General features: G+C 39.1%; 1 long non-coding RNA gene across 1 annotated transcript in view; it reads right to left on the minus strand.

Moving 5' to 3' along the window:
- The window catches only part of LOC119861670, a 214135-nt gene that overhangs the window by 7135 nt on the left and 185878 nt on the right, over positions 1–21122 (minus strand). The window contains exon 3 of the long non-coding RNA XR_006274179.1: positions 3446–3552. This is a non-coding gene — a long non-coding RNA (uncharacterized LOC119861670). The remainder of the gene's footprint in view (positions 1–3445; positions 3553–21122) is intronic.

Raw genomic sequence — 21122 nt, forward strand, 5'->3', positions numbered from 1 at the left:
TCACTGGACGAATAAATATTAGTGACAGTCAGTGGAGAGCAAGTTTGCTTGTTTGCTTTTGTGTTAACAAATCTCACATATTAAAGTTATTGATATTTCCAGTGCAGGCACTTTCTTTTTGGCAATTATCTGCCAACATTGGAAGAGTACATTAATTCAGTATGTTTGTTTCTACTTTGTTAATTTATTTAAGTTAATTTAATTATTTATTTATTATTTATTTGTTAATTTATTTATTTATTTAAATTTGTTAATTTATTTCAGAACTAAAATTCTGTTTTGACCTGGAAGGGTTCAAAACAGCAAGCAACCAAATGTAAAGGATTCACATATGGTTTAATCCGCACACTCCTGATAATAATACAGTCAAAGTCTCACACACACACACACACACACACACACACACACACACACACAAACTTTCTTTCGAGGAATTTTGTATGAGAGAGAGAATTTAAAACATGGAATGAAATTGAGGGCTCAGACCTCATTATTAAATACATGAATGGTTATGATGTAAACTTCATTTCCGTGGCTCACTGACATTTCACTGGCTACGTCACACAGTGAAATGTTTCATCATAGACAATTTGGCTTTTACTAGATACAAGACTTGAAGTTAGAAAATCCCCATGATATATAATAATTGGACATGAAGCCTATTTAATTCAAGTTATTAGAACGATATCCTACTGGACTGCATAAAATCTTCTGCTTGTCTCCTTTCCTTGGTTACATAAGGCATTGTTTAGATCAAATATAGATTACATATATTATGTAAAAAAGTTATCTACCATAAGACTAAGAAATTGTTGTAACCACATGCTACTAACAAAAAATCTGTGAAAAGACACAGACTCATCCTAGGTGTGCAAATAAAATGGGCCAGCCAGCCAGAAGCCAATGGAATCAGCTAAATGACGCTGATCTTACAAAGTATAGAGCAACATGTGCCAACTTATCTGAGGGCATTCTCAAGCCCTACACAGGGAGTTATTCTACCACCAAATAAAATTTCACTCTTTTACCATCTCACTCACAAGTACAGTGTTGCTACATACATGAGAAAAATCCTGGGTTTGTGACTAGCTGAATCTAGCCATATGATCACTACTAAACAGAGGTCAAACTGAAGTAAGGAACAAGGTAATCAAATAAGCAACATATAAAGCAATCTATTACTCACCTCTCCGGAGCTAAATAACTGTATTTTATGGCCCTCTAAACAGATCTATTTCCCCTTTAGAATGTTAGCTTAAAGGGAAAACCTACACTTTTGAAAAATCACAGTCCTAATGGAGCAATTTCAAAGTATTCAGATTGTATGTCGCAATACATATACTAACTTCTCATATCAGTGAACATCAGATTTATTGTCCCTCAAGGTAAATATATTTGCCTGTTGGGTCAATAAACCTTGATATTTTTACCTTAAAAGAAGCCAATTTTTTATATATATATATATATAAACACGAGAAACTATTAAATAAAAACATAACCTCAGAACATTATAACTATCGCCAAGATGTCATTTTCATTCTTCCATTTCCATTCATACTTCCTGTACCAGAAATATCATACAATTTCTGAATGATTTATTATCTCTAAAAAAGGAATGAAAATAAATTTTGTGAAGCAAAACTTTGATAGGTAGAATACCCACTTTTCTGTGTTCTGACGCATCTTCACTGAAATGTTCTGAAATCTTAGACAAAAAGTAATGACTTGAAAGCTTTATGTAAAATATATGTAAATGTGCCAGTACAGATACATAATAATCTGAATAGACAGCAGTGCAGCTAGCCAAGAGTCTAGGAAGGAGGCCAACCTCACATCCAGATGCCACTGATAGACAGACCCTGGGGCATCTAGGTTTCCTGCTGCCAAGCATGCCATGAATTTTGAGAAGGGTTTTAAGATCAGGAAGAGTTCTATGTCCACAACTGATAAGTAAATGCAGCATCACATTTCACATATGGTGGAACTCTTTTATAACAAAGTTATTGTATGGTAAAACAATTTCCATATAAGCAGTTTCTCATTATAACTGAAATCGCAATATCCTCATTGCACTGAACTGAAACTAAAAGCTGATGAAACAGTTTTTGTGAAAGTTCATGCAGGTTTTTTGGTAATTCATTTTGCATGATTTTGCACACTACTCAAAGAAGGAGAAATTACTCACCTTGTGTAGTAACTGGAGTTCTTCGAGATGTGTGTCCTTATGGTGCTCCACTTCACACCCCTTGCACCTTTAACCAGAGATTTTTGGTAGTAGTGCCTGTTTGACCTGCACATGCACCCTACTCTTCCTTGTGCCCTGCTCTGAGGCTACATAGGGCTCTGTGAATGAACCTCCCTTAGTTCCCTCTCCACCACAAAGTCCCCAGAGGAAACTCCAAAGCAGAGGGGAAGGAGGATGGGTAGTGGACCACCCATAAGGACACACATCTTGAAGAACTCCAGTTACTGCACAAGGTGAGTAATCTTCTCCTTCTTCAAGTAGCATCCCTGTGGGTGCTCCACTTCAGGTGATTATGGAGCAGTATGCCCAGCTGGAGGGGAGTGGGATATGGAGGCAAGTCCAAGACTGAAGACAACACTGAATTTCCTATGGTGGCATCTGAACTAGAAGACTGAATCACTGCTTGGAGAAGGTATGTATCGAAGACCAAGTGGCAGCCTTAGAAATGTCCAGAATGGGGATATTCTCTGGGTGGAAATTGATAAACCTTGGATCTATGTGTAATAGTCATGAACAGACTGGGTGATTTCCTAAATGACTTAGTCCTGTCTAAATAAAAGGCTTACGCCCTTCCAAACATCTTAAGTGTGCAACACTGCCTCCTTTCTGGACTAAGGCGGCTTGCGGGAGGGGACGGGGGGAGGTGAGACAGAGAAAGGCAGAAGGTGGATAATCTGGTTGATATGAAAAAATTTAGGAGGTGGATGTAATGAAACTTTGTCCTTGAAAAATACCATAAATGGAGGATCCCCCTAAGAGCCCCTGTTTCTCCCACCCTATGAGCAGAGTCGATAGCCACCAAAAAGGCTGTATTCTTAAATAAACAAATGAGGAAGTTGTTGTCATTGGCTCAAAGGAAGGGCTTAAAATCATTTAAGTACTAAATTCAAATCCCAGCTACACATGGGTTCCTTAGTTTGGGGGAAAAGGTTCCCTAATCTTCTCAGAAGCCTTACGGTTGTAGAAAGGTAAAGATCAAGAATCCCTCAACCGCTGAATGAAAAGCTGTTAGAGCCACCAAGTGGACCTTGACAGAGCTCATAGATAATCCTGTCTTTTTTAGCTGTATGAAGTAATCAAGGATGATTGAGAGGGAAGAACAAACAGGAGGAACTCCTCCTTGGACACACCACGGGCTGAACATTTTCCATTTGTGGAGGTAAGTGATCTCGTGAACTCCTTCCTACTGTTAAATAATACCTGTTGCACTTCCTTAGAGCAAGTTGATTCTAGTCACGCGAATCATCGAGAAGCCAAGCTTTGAGACAAAGTATCTTCAGGTGGGGATGAAGAGCACAGCCAGCATCCTGGGAAAGAAGATGAGGAATGGATAGGTGGCTGATAGCTAGGAACCAAAACCCGTCACGAAAATAGTTCGCTCAACTCTAACTGAAACAATGTGGGATTTAAATTGTATTTTACTATAAATGAAGTTGCATTACATCTGAGTTAATTATAAATAGGGTTCAACTTTAGATACCACTTTGCTCTGAAAACAGTTAGGAATTTTATTAAATCTCTAAAATGCCAGTATTCACAAGAGAAATGTAAACCATATCCACTGATCTCAGAACATGCGTGAACAGATCTGAAGACTGAGAGGAATAAATTTATTTCTGTATGAAGCAAGTATGCTAAAAGTCCATATACCATTTCTTCTGTGAATAGCACAATAGCAATAAGTAACTGGCCAAAAGAAAACAAAGTCAAATGCAGTTTATCTTAACACAAATTTACAGTATTGGGAAACCCATCTCTTTCCATTTATCCACAAATGAGAGAGGCAATATATGTTACTGTCCCTCAGAATAGTGGAGAATTTTGGTATCTCTGACACTGTCCTCAGGACACCCAGTACCATAAGCCACTATGTTACCCTCTGCCTCAGGAAGAGTGAACTTTGCTAGGGCTTGAACTGCATGTCAGCGCTCTACCATGCTGGTTTGTTCATCTTATCAGCAAACTCCTCAAGACACTGCCAGTCTTTACCCTGCCTTGAAGGTAACGATCAGTAAACCCCAGTTCCCGAGTTCCCCAGAGACATCTCTCTGCAGTGTCCAGTCCCACTCACTGTACACTTACAGAAATTATTAAGTTTGCTGCCTCCAAAGAGACAGTACATACGCCAGCCTGTTAGTTTAGCCGAGGACTCACACTTTACTCTGGTGTAACAGCACTGAGATGATTTTGTAATAAAACATGAACAAGTTTATTAATAAACATGGATGTAAGTGATACCAAGGAAGAATAAGAGAGAGAAAAAAGGATAACAAACAAAACAAAAATAACATGCTTTCTAGTTCCTAAAACTTAGTTCTAGCAAGTTATGCCTTACTTAAAACAATCAAGTTACCAACATCCCCAGACCTCCAGGCAAAAGCATCCAACATTTACAGAATTGGAGGGTGTGATTCACCCTTGTCCCCTAAATGAAGGACAACTTGATTGTCATATTGCTGCCCTTATATTTCCCAAAGTCCGTTGTTTTTCCCTTTTCAGAGTAGCAGCTGTGTTAGTCTGTATTCGCAAAAAGAAAAGGAGTACTTGTGGCACCTTAGAGACTAACAAATTTATTTGAGCATAAGCTTTCGTGAGCTACAGCTCACTTCATCGGATGCATTCGGTGGAAAATACAGTGGGGAGATTTATATACACACACAGAGAACATGAAACAATGGGTTTTATCATACACACTGTAAGGAGAGTGATCACTTAAGATGAGCCATCACCAGCAGGATGGGGTGGGGAGGAGGAAAACCTTTCATGGTAACAAGCAAGGTGGGCCATTTCCAGCAGTTAACAAGAATGTCTGAGGAACAGTGGGTGATGGGGTGGGGGGAGAAATAACATGGGGAAATAGTTTTACTTTGTATAATGACTCATCCATTCCCAGTCTCTATTCAAGCCTAAGTTAATTGTATCCAGTTTGCAAATTAATTCCAATTCAGCAGTCTCTCGCTGGAGTCTGTTTTTGAAGTTTTTTTGTTGAAGGATAGCCACTCTCAGGTCTGTAATCGAGTGACCAGAGAGATTGAAGTGTTCTCCGATTGGTTTTTGAATGTTATAATTCTTGATGTCTGATTTGTGCCCATTCATTCTTTTACGTAGAGACTGTCCAGTTTGACCAATGTACATGACAGAGGGGTATTGCTGGAACATGATGGCATATATCACATTGGTAGATGTGCAGGTGAACGAGCCTCTGATAGTGTGGCTGATGTGATTAGGCCCTATGATGGTGTCCCCTGAATAGATATGTGGACAGAGTTGGCAACCGGCTTCGTTGCAAGGATAGGTTCCTGGGTTAGTGGTTCTGTTGTGTGGTGTGTGGTTGCTGGTGAGTATTTGCTTCAGGTTGGGGGGCTGTCTGTAAACAAGGACTGGCCTGTCTCCCAAGATCTGTGAGAGTGATGGGTCATCCTTCAGGATAGGTTGTAGATCCTTGATGATGCGTTGGAGAGGTTTTAATTGGGGGCTGAAGGTGATGGCTAGTGGCGTTCTGTTATTTTCTTTGTTGGGCCTGTCCTGTAGTAGGTGACTTCTGGGTACTCTTCTGGCTCTGTCAATCTGTTTCTTCACTTCAGCAGGTGGGTATTGTAGTTGAGGAATGCATGATAGAGATCTTGTAGGTGTTTGTCTCTGTCTGAGGGGTTGGAGCAAATGCGGTTATATCGTAGAGCTTGGCTGTAGACAATGGATCGAGTGGTATGATCTGGATGAAAGCTAGAGGCATGTAGGTCGGAATAGCGGTCAGTAGGTTTCCGATATAGGGGGGTGTTTATGTGACCATCGCTTATTAGCACTGTAGTGTCCAGGAAGTGGATCTCTTGTGTGGACTGGTCCAGGCTGAGGTTGATGGTGGGATGGAAATTGTTGAAATCATGGTGGAATTCCTCAAGGGCTTCTTTTCCATGGGTCCAGATGAGGAAGATGTCATCAATGTAGTGCAAGTAGAGTAGGGGCATTAGGAGACGAGAGCTGAGGAAGCGTTGTTCTAAGTCAGCCATAAAAATATTGGCATATTGTGGGGCCATGCGGGTACCCATAGCAGTGCCGCTGATTTGAAGGTATACATTGTCACCAAATGTGAAATAGTTATGGGTGAGGACAAAGTCACAAAGTTCAGCCACCAGGTTAGCTGTGACAGTATCTGGGATACTGTTCCTGACGGCTTGTAGTCCATCTTTGTGTGGAATGTTGGTGTAGAGGGCTTCTACATCCATAGTGGCTAGGATGGTATTTTTAGGAAGATCACCGATGGATTGTAGTTTCCTCAGGAAGTCAGTGGTGTCTTGAAGATAGCTGGGCCTGCTGGTAATGTAGGGCCTGAGGAGGGAGTCTACATAGCCGGACAATCCTGCTGTCAGGTTGCCGATGCCTGAGATGATGGGGCATCTAGGATTTCCAGGTTTATGGATCTTGGGTAGCAGATAGAATACCCCAGGTCAGGGTTCCAGGGGTGTGTCTGTGCGGATTTGTTCTTGTGCTTTTTTCAGGGAGTTTCTTGAGCAAATGCTGTAGTTTCTTTTGGTAACCCTCAGTGGGATCAGAGGGTAATGGCTTGTAGAAAGTGGTGTTGGAGAGCTGCCTAGGCTACTCTAGGAAATAGCAGCATTAGTGCATGATACCAATGTGATATATGTCATCATGTGCCAGCAATGCCCCTCTGCCATGTACATTGGTCAAACTGGACAGTCTCTACATAAAAGAATAAGTGGACGCAAATCAGACATCAAGAATTATAACATTCAAAAACCAATCGGAGAACACTTCAATCTCTTTGGTCACTCGATTACAGACCTAAAAATGGCAATTCTTCAACAAAAAAACTTCAAAAACAGACTCCAACGAGAGACTGCTGAATTGGAATTCATTTGCAAACTGGATACATATATTTTTCCTTATGTTGAGATTCATGCCTAGTGAGAGGATGGAACCTGGGGTACTGCCATTATATGGGGCACACTTCACACTGATTATGGTGAAATTCCAAGCCAACACCCATGCAAAAGTTAACGCATTACATCTCCTGTGTCTTCTACAAAAAGAAGGCAATGTGCAGGTAACCCACTGGCAGCATGACAGCTTAGGGAGTCACATTGCCAATAAAAAGAGGCTGCTAAGGGAGCATCATGAAGTGGCCTAGCTCTCCCATATTACAACATGGAAATCTGCAGGAAGCTCCTTGTTTCCCTGCAGAACACAGGACTCCATGTGCCCTGGACCCCAAACATAAGATTGGAAACTGCTCCTCAATGGGGAGAATAGGAAGGACATTCCAAAGTGGTGACCTTTCCCCCTTTCTGGGTCTTCCACAAAAGAGGACAATTCTACACTATTAATGTCTAAATTAAACTTCTGTCGTGTTAGAAGACACAAGGCACTATTCAGTAAGGTCAAACCTACAGTTTAAGCAAAGAGGTCATCAGAGCGACTGAGTTCTGAATGTCTGGTCACTCTCAGGGTGAGGTAATATTTCTGCATGCCTCACAATTTTCCATAAAGAAAAGGAGTACCCGTGGCACCTTAGAGACTAACAAATTTATTAGAGCATAAGCTTTCGTGAGCTACAGCTCATGAGCTGTAGCTCACGAAAGCTTATGCTCTAATAAATTTGTTAGTCTCTAAGGTGCCACGGGTACTCCTTTTCTTTTTGCGAATACAGACTAACACAGCTGCTACTCTGAAAAAAATTTTCCATATATTTTCCAGTCCATACATGCAGGAGTGTTAAATATTACACTTCAAAAAGTTCAACTCTCAAAGAAAAATCTTTCGAACAGAAGGATCTGTATTCCCCCAGATGTTTTCAAGAGAGAGATACAAATATATTTTCTTAACTGTAGCAAAATTAATTGCTCTACAAGCGCCAATATAAGTATCATCAGAGGAGCTGGAACTAAGGGTTCCGGGTTGAAGTGGTTTCCATCATATACAGGGTTTACAGTTCAGTTCAATGACTCTCAGCACCCCTACTATAGAAATTGTTCCAGCACCCCTGAGTATCATCACGGATAAATCATTCTAAAAGAGATGTGAACAAATATATTAACATTAATCAATGCAGTCAGCAGAGTTAAACATTCTATAGCATGAAATAATCTTATCAGGCTTCTTATATGACAGTGTTCTAGATGAATTACAGATGAATGTTCTGGATGAATTTGTTAAGTAACAACAGCATACTTGGAACGGTCTCAGATACAGAAGACATCAAATTCTAATCTTAGTTGCACCAGTGGTTATATCAGTATAGCTCCACTGGCTTCAACGGAATTAATCTGCATTTATACCAGTATATTTTAGAGTGCTGCTCCTTAGCAGTAAACAGCCTATGTAGACAGACAGCATCACACACACTGGAGGAGTCTGTCTTAGAGCATTTTCCCCCTCTTATTAATATCAGGGTGAGGCATTGTTAACAAGGTCTTTTGGGATCTCATGCAGTGGTGAGCTGGAGCCGGTTCGCACTGGTTCCCAGGAACCGGTTGCTAAATTTTGAAGCAGTTTTAGAACTGGATGTTAAAAATTGTTAGGAAAACAAATGTTATAAAATGATCTTAAAATGAATAATCTTAATCTTATAAAATGGTGTAGAAAATAATAGGGCAGAGGTCGGCAACCTGCAACATGTCTGCCAAAGGCGGCAGGCGAGCCTATTTTTTACTGGCACACTGCTGCCAACCGGGGTCCGCTGGCCCCACTCAGCCCGCTGTCTGCCTGGTTGAACGGAATTGAATGGGGCCCACAGCCGGGACCCCGGCTGGCAGGAGCCGGCGGACGGAACCCCAGAGCAGCGGCGGGTGAGCCGCTGCCAGTCTGGGGTTCTGTCCGCCACCCCGCTCAGCCCGCTGACGGTCTGGGATTCCAGCTGCCGGCCCCTTGCCGGCTGGGGTCCCAGCCATTGGCCCCACTCAGCCTGCTGCCTGCCTGGGTGAATGGAACTGAGCGGGGCCGGCAGCTGGGACCCTGGCTGGCAGGAGCCGGCGGCCGGAACCCCAGAGCGGCAGCAGGTGAGCTGCTGCCAGTCTTGGGGTCTGTCTGCCACCCCACTCAGCCTGCTGCCGGACTGGAGTTCTGACCACTGGCCCCTTGCCAGCTGGGATCCCAGCTATTGGCCCCTCTCAGCCCGCTGCCTAGCTGGGACCCCAGCTGGCAAGGGGCCAGTGGCCAGAACTCCAGTCCGACGGCGGGCAGAGCAGGGTGGCGGACAGAGTCCAGGGTTCCAGCCGCAGGCCCCTGCCAGCCGGGGTCCTGGCCGCTGGCTCCTTGCCATCCTGCTCAGCCCGCCACAGGACTGGGGTTCCGGCTGCCGGCCCTTTGCCAGACGGGATCCCAGCCATTGGCCCCGCTTAGTCTGCTGTCATTCTGGGGTTCCATGGGGGGCTCAGGTAAATGTAAAATTTATAACTGGCATGGGAAACCTTAAATTAATGAAGACTTGTAATACGGTGTACAAAATAAACTTCAAATGCAAAGGGACGCGGAATTTTAGCAGTTAAAGAGCCGTTTCTACAACAGATAGTTGAAGATTTATGTTGCTATGTGCGTGCGCATGTAATGTTGCAGGCTGCAACTCGGTTGCATCCAAGTTCGTCCTGAAGCAAGACAAACGTCTCGTTTATTATTTTATTAACAGGGGTTGCACTTGCCTCGTTCATGCACTTGCTCAACTGTTTTTTATACAATTCAACACGACCAATGAGTCATAGTCGGTCTGTTTATTTCTAGTAAATTGCGTGTGATATTTCGGTGTTTAATACTAACTGGACTGTTATTCGAAGATTAAAGTTTTCTATTCAATATTATTTATCCTTCATAATGAAACGCCAGAAAAGCATTAGTGACTGGTTTTCCACTAAAATGACAAAATCATTAGTCAGTAGCTCTAGTAGTGAAAATAATTATTTAAATACTGAAAACGCCAATGACAATAACTTTGGTGATGAAAATGTCTTCAATGTTGAATCATCTGAAAATGTGTCCACAATGGAAGAGAATTTACATGATTGTGAAAATGTAGTACCCGATTGTTGGACTTCTGAGCAGGCACAATATCTTTTAAAGAAATATAATGGCTTGATAATTGAAGGCAAAAAAAATGGCTGTTGCCACTGTGCAAATATGTCACATTTGGGGGTCCTTGGAGGAAAATCTTTACACTTTTCTTCAGAATGGCAAAAGTGTACTATTAAAGCATCTGAAACTGATAAAAAAGTTCAGCAAGCTTCGTTAAGAAAAAAAATGAAGGAACATTTCAAATCAAGCTCTCATTTGAGAGTTATAAATATTTTAAATGAATCTAAAAAAGAACCTCTCACTACAGTGATTGATAAAGTTACTGAAAAAAATATTGCAATAACCAGCAAAATTTTCAACATAGTTTACAGCTTAGTAAAAAGAAACTGACCAATGTCAGATATGGAGGATGAAGTAGAGCTACAAATTAAGAATGAAACCGATTTAGGGAATGGCCTACATTCTCAATTTTCAGCCATCAGAATTTTAGAGCATATTGCTGAATTAATAAGAAAACAAATTTTTAGTAAAATCATTGAAAACAATTCAAAGATTTGTATTATTATTGATGAAGCTTCTACAATTTCAAGTAAAACTGTACTTGTAATTCTTATAAAATGTGAATTACAAGATTCTTCACCAACAATTTTTCTCAATTTAGTGGAATTAGAATCAACAAAAGCAGAAAATATTTACAATGCTTTGAGAAATACGTTAACCGATACAGGAGTTGACACAGAATATTTAAAGAAAAATTTAATCGGAGTTTGTTCTGATGGTGCAAGCACCATGCTTGCACATAAATCTGGAGTTGCTACAAGACGCATTCAAGATTTTCCAAAGATTATAATTTGGCATTGTTTGAATCATCAGCTACAACTGGTTTTAGATGATGCTATAAATGATATAAATGAAATAAGCCATTTCAAGATTTTTTTGGACAAGATTTATGCAATTTTTCATCAGTCAAATAAAAATCAGTTTGAACTTAAACAAGTTTCTGAAGAACTATATATTGAAATAATCAAAATAGGCCGTGTTTTTGGTCCACGATGGGCTTCTTGTAGCCTTAGAGCTGTCAAAGCAGTCTGGAGAGCTTATCCAGCTCTCTATATTTATTTTTCCAAAAATAAGAAATTTTCTGGCATGGATAAAAGATTGAAAAACAAAGAATTTTTAAAAGACTTGGCATTAATGATTGACTTGCATTATTATCAAATGCACTGCAAGTGAGACAATTGAGTTTAACAAAGGCAGATAAGCTAATCAAACCAACGATTGATTTTTTCATATAATTAAAAGATAGTTTTGGTATACATGAAAATAAAATTAATGAAATGATAGAAAGTGATGCTTTTAAATGCATAGAGTTTGAAGATAATGTAAGGTTTAAATCACTGCCACGAGACAAAGTAATAGAGTGTATTATTGAAAAAATGAAGGCAAGATTATTAAACGAAAATCACATTAAATATAAAGAAGATAATTTAGGTCATTCTAGTAATACACCTAAAATAGTTGAATTATTCAATGTTATGGCTCCCACTTCATGGAATATTGAAGAAGTCAGGTTACCTTGGAAATCAGGAGAAGAAAAAGTGCATGAATTAAACAAATTCATAAAATTTGTAGACGATTTAAATGATTTTTGTGACTATGTAGAGAATAACATTCAATCAAAACATCTTCCTGATCCGGAAACAATAAGGAAAGCAAAGCAAATCATGAACACAATTGCAATTAGTTCTGCAGAAGCAGAAAGAGCTTTTTCATTGATGAATATTATTTGTAGTTATAAAAGGGTGAATGTAACAATTACACATATCTCAAGCTTTATGACCATGAAATTTGTTGGGAAAACCACTAAGTTCCTGGAACCCAATACCATATGTTAAAGCATGGATGAGAAGTCATCGATCCGCATTAGATACCAGAGTTCGTGTATCCAACACCAAAGATTATGGAGAAGATCAAGAAGCCATTTGGAAATTACTACCTAATTAGTAATAAATAATGTACTTAAATATTCTTTAAAATATTGCTTGTTGCATTGTATACTTCAACATGAATATATTACACTTTTGATTTTTAATAACTTAAGTAGTTCACATGTAATATGTTAAAATACAAGAATAATAGGCATTTCATTCTTAAATATTATTATCGTTTGCTTACTCATACATCTCTTCTTTATATTTTCTTCTTTTCAAATGTATTTTAAATTCATTTAAGAAAGCAATACTTTGTTTCTATTATAATAAACATGTAAAAATGTTTTTTATTTTTTTTATTGTTAAATATGACTCCCAATTACTCAATGCATTGCCACTTCTTATGGGAAAAGGTACAAAAAATACATACTGTGGCACATCCCTTAAATCAGAACTTTTTATAGGGAACCGGTTGTTAAGGTTTTGGCAGCTCATCACTGGTCTCATGGACATGAGTCATGTCATGATACCCTAGCAAAAAAAGCATCTGAGTGTGACCAACATCTAGCAAAGTCATCTTAATGTTAATGTTAATAAAAACTGATTACACTACTGTTTAAAAAAACAACCATCAATATTTACATTTCCTTTACCAAGAGCAATGAATTAGTCAACTGGGGCAAGAAAATGAATAAGTAATGTTGCTACCTCACTGTGACAGCCCTCGCTCAGGGTTAGTTGGCAAGGAAATGCTGCCTAGTGGTCAGTGCTTAGGCCAGTGATGTTCAGGGAGGTTGTTGGTAGAGGAGCCCAGGTTCTCCACTCCACCCGACTCTGACCCGTGCTTTGAGTGCTATCAGTGATCTGACAGCTGGGGATGCTTAAGGTGGCCCTCCCTGGGCCACTTCCTACCACCTCCTTGCATTTGTCTCAAGGTCACCGTCTGGGGTAAGGTGGCATGAGGGTTGTCTCCTCACCACAAGGCACCTCCTGGTGGCGGCATATAGCGAGGTCGTTCTTCCTTCTCGGGCAGCAACTGCCTCCTCCTGTGGCATGGTCCGGCCTCCTGGGCCAGTTCAGTCCAAGAGCTTTCCCCTGCTGGGGTAGTCCAAATAAGAATAACAGGGATCAATCAAGTCCAGAGTTCATATAAGAAGAAGTGTTTCCCTCTCAGGCTGTCTCTGTAACAGGCCCTCCCTTCCCTCAGGGAAGGACCTTTGGGCAATTGTTTAAGGAGAGGTTCTGCCTTCCCTCAGCTTGTCTCTCCTGGAGCTGCAGATAGTGGATCTGCTCTCCTTCCTTGGTCTGCCACCAAGTGAGCTGCTCCCTGCCTTTTAACTCCTCCTCCAAGTGGTGCATTTATTATACTTGTGCCGGGGTGGGAATGGCTGAGCCCAAAGTAGTTCCTTAACCCCTTACTGCTCAGTTTAGGGTTTGTTCACCCCAATCAAACTCACATAGAGTTGATCATGTCCACTTGCTGCGCAGATGCACAAGGAGATTGAGAGAAGGCTCCTAAAGACTGAACATTATTGTCAGAGGCTGGCCACTCCTGCTTAGTGCTCCTACATAACTGTTACGCACCCCTTAAATGGACCTGATTCTACATCAAAACCATTTTACACAAAGAGAAATCCCTCCATTCCATTCTATTCCTGACCTGCACCTTGACCTTTTTCCTAGCGTAGATGCAGGGTATCAGATTTATCTTGATTTGAGCTGCTCATAATCTTAACTGGATTAGAATTTGAAACAAAATCAAAGTAAAGGGATGTTACTCAATATCTACACTAGTAAAATGTTCCAGTTTAGCTGGGATTTAAATAGTGCATGCTAGATAAGCCTTGCCTAAATTTGAGCACATTTCCTAGTCAAGACAAACCCAAATAGGACTTTTCTATAAGGGAAGAGGTGCATGGATCATACACTATTCAACAAGATAATTTATCATGTTGCTCAAAAACTAGCCCCATGGCTGGTAAAAGAGTGACATCGATAGCAAGAATTTGAAGAATTGCCACATTGAAGCAAGAATGTGTTCCTTGAATAAATGGTCAAACTCCTTCAGTTGAGTTTTAAAGAAAATATCAAAGGTAAATTCTTACTTCTACTCTTCTCTGAAAACACACACTATCCACAAACACATAAATCCTAGTTAAGTAACTAAATACAATTATAAAGAATTCAGACCTCCAGGCTTTGTGTGCATTACTACATGAAGCAAAAACACAATCTGATTGTTACAACCTCCCCACTATCTCCCATGTTTATCATCATTACTCATCATGTCAGGTCTTAACACAGATTGTAAACTCATTTTAGCAGAGACTCTGGACCTGACTCTCCTTTCCTTTACACTAGTGTATATCAGGACTAACACCACTAAATTAATGACACTACATAAGCATAAAACTGTTCTAAGTGACTGGAGAATCAATCCTATATCTAGTAAAGCACTATGCACATTTATATAGTGGTATAAATACGAACAACCACTCAATGGCACAAACCATTCTAGTTAATGACACACCACTGGAGATGGCTAAATGTTGCACTCACTTTTAGTCATTTGACCCCTCTTCAAATTCACTTTGTGTAAATGAGACATTCCTAACTAAAAATATTTCCCCTAACTTTATATCGTTTTCATCCTTATCATGAAACCAGAGCAACAGTCTCTTAAATCACTAGGAAACTGAAGAATTGTGTTTCCTGGGCCAATATAAATAGATGTTACCATGCAATGGAAGAAGCAAATTGCAGAGACCTAAGTAATTAAAGTTACCTTTAATTGCACCTCTTTAACCTTTTATAGTTAGTTTATAGTCCGTTTCCCTTGCTAGTTTGGCAAACAATTGCTTCCATTGGGAATTTCATTACAAAAATCATGAAAACATTCTAACAAAACCTAAACCAGCCTGACACGTTGTCATTATTTATTGTGATAGGAAAACTTCAAAAGGTTTGGGAGTACTATATGGGAAATCAGAACTTTATGCGACAAGACCAGGGAACTGGGAATCAGAACTCCTGGATTTTATTCTTTGTAGAGATGGGACCAAGCCACAAAGTTGGATCTAGAGCCAAACTTCCTAAAAGTTCAGAAGTGTTCAGATCGAGGGATAATAATGCCTATTATGCAGTGAGGCTTAATTACTATCTATAAAACCTTTGAAGATCAATAGATGAAACGTACTTCAATATATGAATGAAAAATAGGTTATTTCTAGTGAAGTGATTCAGATCTAATCTAAGTTATATCTAGAGAAAACAAATGGCAGATCTAGACTCATAGCACATTGAAACAGTCTATATTGTGTGCAGTTATGGAATCTTTGGCAATTAGTCAACCATCACAGTTAATTCCATTCACAAGAACATAAAACCAGTGTAGGTGCATTATTCCAGGTTCATATTTCAAAAGAATGAATGCTGTTCCTCATGCTTCAATATTCAAAACACTAATAAATACAGTCACAATAAAACAAAATACATTTTCAATTACTTAATACCAAAAATATAAGCACATCTGCTGAGTTAATTTCAGCAAGAATCATCCCCTTTGCATTTTCCCAATATTTTTGCAATTATTTTACATTTTTCCTCATGTAAAATTTTTTTCTCCACATCACATACAAGTTAATCATAAACAATTTGATTTAATCAATAAACAGAGAAACTGTATCTCTATCCATTTTCTTATATGGGCCCTATTATTGAAGTATAAAATATTCTTCCATTCTGTACTCAAAAGTACATAGAGAGGCACGTGACATTAACAAAAAATGTTCAGTGCAACATAATTTGTAATTTCAAAATTAGGGGCTATTTTTGCTCCTCAAACATCTAGATAGAAGTATTGGAAATACCTTTTCCTATGAAAGTTTAATAGCAAGGCTTTGGAAAATGACATTTATGGTACAAGAAATCTGATTGGACAAAAGGAATTCAACACTCATGTCCAGTCTGTGTATCTTCATTATCCCGCTTAAAGAACAGAATTCAAAGGGAATTGTGCCTGTGTCCAGGATGGGGCATTAAATGAAATAGAATATTTAATATTATTAATTATTATTATTCTAAAACTTAAAAAAATTACATCATTATGCATTTTTTTCCTATTAGATGAGAAGTTCGTTAAAAAAGCCCACACACTCGTCCAAAAAAGAGGATGGGGGAATTGCATACATTCACTAATGCTGGTTGGATGGTTCATACTGGATTGGGGCTCAGTCCTTCAAGCATTGGAAAAATTCCTGGAGGTACAGAGCGCACTTAATTCTCATTGAAAACCAATGGCAGTTGAAGATGCTTAGTATGTTGCAGGATCAGGCCTTTGGAAGGCAAAAATTCACCCACCTGCCCTGGATTAAAAGATATTTTCATTATATTTCGTTGGAAACCTATATCATATGTTTGTTTATTTTACGTCTACCAGTAGTATTCAGTTGGAAAATGCTGTTAAAATGGCAATATCTAACCAGATTGTAAGAACAAGATATTGTATTGGTATGTAATATCTCAGGTTTCATAATTTAGTCAACCTACACATTACCAATATAAAAGAAGGGCCACACATGCCTTTTTTGAATATCACTGATTCATGAATATAAATAGTTATGGGAAAATAAAATTTGTAAAACCAGACCTGGGAACAAAAATCTCCTGGAGAACAACAACTCTGAAAGAATCTAGTGTCACATTCCTTAGAATGTCAGATTAAACTAACATGTGCCAGTCAATATTGGTACACTGTGACCCCTGATGCCTCCTAAGCAAAACTATTAAGTCCAACATTTTCTCCTGTAAGCACTTATCTGTAAGGATGGCTAACATGTCCTCTGAAGCAGATATTGAAACTGATTGGACAATAGGTAGCTACCAGACAGGGGCCTGGGGGCCGACCTCTAGAAATAGGGGGAGAAAATCTTAATCTGCAACACAATGCAGCTCTCTTGAAACCCTATCATTTTCACTTCCCATGTGTCTGCTGCCTGACTGTGAATGGATTTGAAAAGGAATGGTTAGTGCTGAAAATTGGATCAGAGCTAACATTCTCTCATTTTTATCAGCAGCTGCCAAAGGTCATCTGACATAATAGCTGATGAATTCAAGCCCAGTGGATTTCATTTGCAATTTTCAATTTACTGAGGCCTCCAAACCCCACAGTGATAAAAGCTTCCCCTATCGTGGCCTGTCACAAACATCAAGAAACCGCACAAACCCACAAGAAAGAAATAGGAGAAAGCTGTGCATCATCACAGTTACAGATAAGGAGAACAGGAAGAAACAGTATCATGTAGAAAGGTGTAGAGCGGCATGTGAGGTTGAGTCTCTAAATGCCAATTGTAATGAAAAGACTATGAACAGCAATCAAATAACTTCTACAGAATAACATCATGCTCCCCCCCCTCCTCATTTGAAAACTGCCTTCTAATCTCTTGCTTGACATCCTGAAGATAAAAGTGAAAATGAAAAAAACTCTGTTTATTTAGACATGGAAAGTATTGTGGAGTTGATATATTTTCTGTAGTTTTGATTTACAAATGCATGCTATTAAGAGTCCCATTATCAGAGAAATGGGATGTCAGCACCAACTAAAAAATGCATTTGTTTGCTGACAGAGAGATTGTAGATCTTTACTCCTGATCTACAGGGAGTGCAAATGAACTCCAATATAGGAGGCTACAGAGACAGCACGCCTAACATTTCTCTTGCATACTTGAATTATTCTGGTGAAGCTAACTATTTTTGCCCAAAGCCTTTGCAAGATGAACCTTGTGAAGAATTTGCATAGGATCATATTCTCAGACATAAACAAGACCAGACTTTTCAGAACGAAAATAATAAAACAAAAACAAAAAATCACAAGAAAAAAAAAAGAAACCCCATGACTCAAGAAAATGATGCCTTTTAAAAGGCCATTCAGTTCATCAGCATCTTATCCTACACCTGCAAATAATGAAACTATGAAAGAGAAGAGTCAGAAAGACAGCCACAATTTCAGATGCGAGTGCTGAAGAAATTAATTTCAGACATTAGCATCTGGATCCCAAAGATGCTTAGTTTATCCAGTGAGAGCGTGATGTGTGAGGTTACCATCTGTCCTGTTTGTGACCATAATTTCCAGCTCGCAGGCACATCCTCTAGTACTATAGAATGAACTCAAGTATCTCCTCCCAGTAATGTTGACAAGAACTTCCAAAACAAATCCAGATAGCCCCCCTCATTCAGTATCATCTGGGTGGTTCTTGGGCTTTAAAATCAAGGATAACAACCATTCCTGAATGATAGTTTCAGTAATAAAGGGCACTGGATACAGTGAAAAAAATAACATTCACAAAAATCACTGAGTACAGAAAAGGTAGTTACAGTGAATACTGAGACTCACCTCCTGTTCTTGAAATGATTCAATTAGTATATTGCTCTTTTAAAAAGTTATGGCAAGAAAAACAAGGGTTATTTCTTATTGCAGCATTCTCTGTTGCTTACCAGTAGACAAATCAGTTGTTTTTCTAAATTGTGGCAAGTACTTGACAACACTACCTTACAGTGTTTCTTTACTTCTCTGTGTCTGTTAACAGTAGATTCTTGACTACTGCAGGAGTTTGGTTTTATGGTAAAAAACACTCAAAGGGAGAGAATACTGTGGCAGGCAAGTCAGTTGTATCCTTAGATGGCACTTAAAAAGAGAAAATAGATACTTGTTGCCTGAATAATCTCCCCATACACCTGGTGGATTTTGTTGAATCAGTACCAGCCGTCTGTTAGGGTAGCATTGTACTAATCCATCCTATAGGATGCCAGGAAAAAGTCAACTCTTCCGCTTATAGGGTCAAATGGAAGAGATTTTCAAAATATTACACTGTTTACAGAGAAAGTAAATGAGAGATGGCTCCAACCTACAATGTTTAGAACCAGAGCTAAACTAACCTGAAGCTCAGATCCAAGGTTGTGGTTCAGTCCTATCTCTGGTAGAAACTATTGGATTTACATGTAGGAGCTTCTTTTTGCAAGTTATTTAGCCAGTTGTAACCACAGATCCAATATGCACATTGTTTAGCTCAAGGTTCATATGTTATCCGCAGAGCCATAATGTTACCCCTTAGCCATCCTGTGTTCATCTCAAATAGCTCTAAGATATATCTACTCTTAAATCTTCATCCCAGGTTTATACAGTGTCATGAGCTACTGCTGGTTTTGTATCTACTATGAATATTTATTATTACCATTATTTCTTTTATAATACCTAAAAGTATGGTAGGCCCTTTACTGAACATATAGTACATGTGATCCCAGACCCAAGGAGCTTACAGTGTAAATAAAGATATGCTATTACAAACAGATACAAGGAAAATAAAGGGAGAAGGGATGGTGAAATGAGGACAACAGTGACTAACAGATTCCATGGTTGCCTAGAGATGAATGGGTTTTTATATGGTGAGCATTTTTTTGTTATTTTAAAAAAAAATCTAGCTATCTGAGGGTTTCATACTGACACCCATCACTTCAGTATCTGAGCACCCTCTATGTAAAATCAATAACAATTGCAAAAACCCTAGTTGATTTTGTAGAATTTCCATAGTTCTTGCTTTTTGTAGTTGTGGTGTATTTTTAACTAATGTTCTAGTTATATTGAGAATATATATATATATATATATATATATATATATATATATATATATATATATATATTTAAGTTTGGTTTTTCTTTTGGATGGGAAATCGGTGTTGAAGGAGGGAAGGGGATAGTGGAAATGAGGAAGAAAAGTGAGTTTTCTTTTGCAAATGATCATGGAGATTCCTCTGCAACCGTCAGCTTGTGTGGCTGTTCAAATCTTGATGTTAGTGTAACAACCATCAGTGCTCTTAGGCCAGATCATATGCTCACGCAGAAAAAGTTGTAAGACGGAAGAGTTACTTGTGAGTTCACAAGTAATGGTGAAGTTGGGGATAACAGGGGATAAAAGGCATGGCCTTTAAACTACCCAGGGAAATCTTAAAGATGGTGGAGCATCCCTGTCACATTGGGGCAGTGGCACTGAGGGATCACCCATACACACAATTCTTTGTTGCCACTCTGGGAATACAGCTCCATCTGGTCTATGATCTTGAGGATAAAATTTTGGCCTGGGAATCCAAGATACACCCCCGCCTCCTTACCCATCACATCTTAATTTGGCTCAGTCTCCATTCAAATGACTTTAGGGTTGTGGAGGGATTGGACATAGCTGGAAAAAGTATGTAGCTACATTTGGTTCAGAGGCTATATGAATTAATACATATGATAGCTACAATTTTGTTCTTGAAACTTTCTATATAAGGGCCGTAGTGCAGGGAAAGGGTTTTTTATTTTATATTGATTTGTTATTTGTTTTCTTCTATGTACTCTCCAGTCAGATTATCCCAGATTTTCAGAAAAAAAAAGTTCCTAGGAGAAATCTCCAGGTATCCCAATTTATAGAAGGAGACTGGCAATCATAACCCTACTAGGGAGAAGCATAATATGCTTTCATGCTGCAAATGCCTTTTCTTTATGGGATTTGTCTTACCTGGTGCCAGAAGAGATATTAATACCAGTGCCAACATCTTTATTAGGTTCCATAGTGCCAGCAGGAAAAGAAGATTTTGTGATACAACCACCCCCTAGAATTGCTGACTCAAGGTGGCCTATATTAAGCTAAACACATCTTGTTCTCTTCTGGGTGCAAGAATTAAATGCTTCCTGATGTCTGTTTAGTTAGTATCTCTCTTTTCCAATATTTTGAGAGGTAGTACAGTCTAAGCACATGAGATTCAGTAACTCCTGGGTTATAATTTTGGCTCTGTCATTGGCAACATGCATGGCCTTGGTGAAGTCACTTAACTTCCATGTTTCAATTTTCCCTTCAGCAAAATGTAAATGACAAAACACCTACAAAGCTATT

This window comes from Dermochelys coriacea, chromosome 9 (assembly GCF_009764565.3).
Source record: "Dermochelys coriacea isolate rDerCor1 chromosome 9, rDerCor1.pri.v4, whole genome shotgun sequence".
Taxonomy (NCBI): domain Eukaryota; kingdom Metazoa; phylum Chordata; order Testudines; family Dermochelyidae; genus Dermochelys; species Dermochelys coriacea.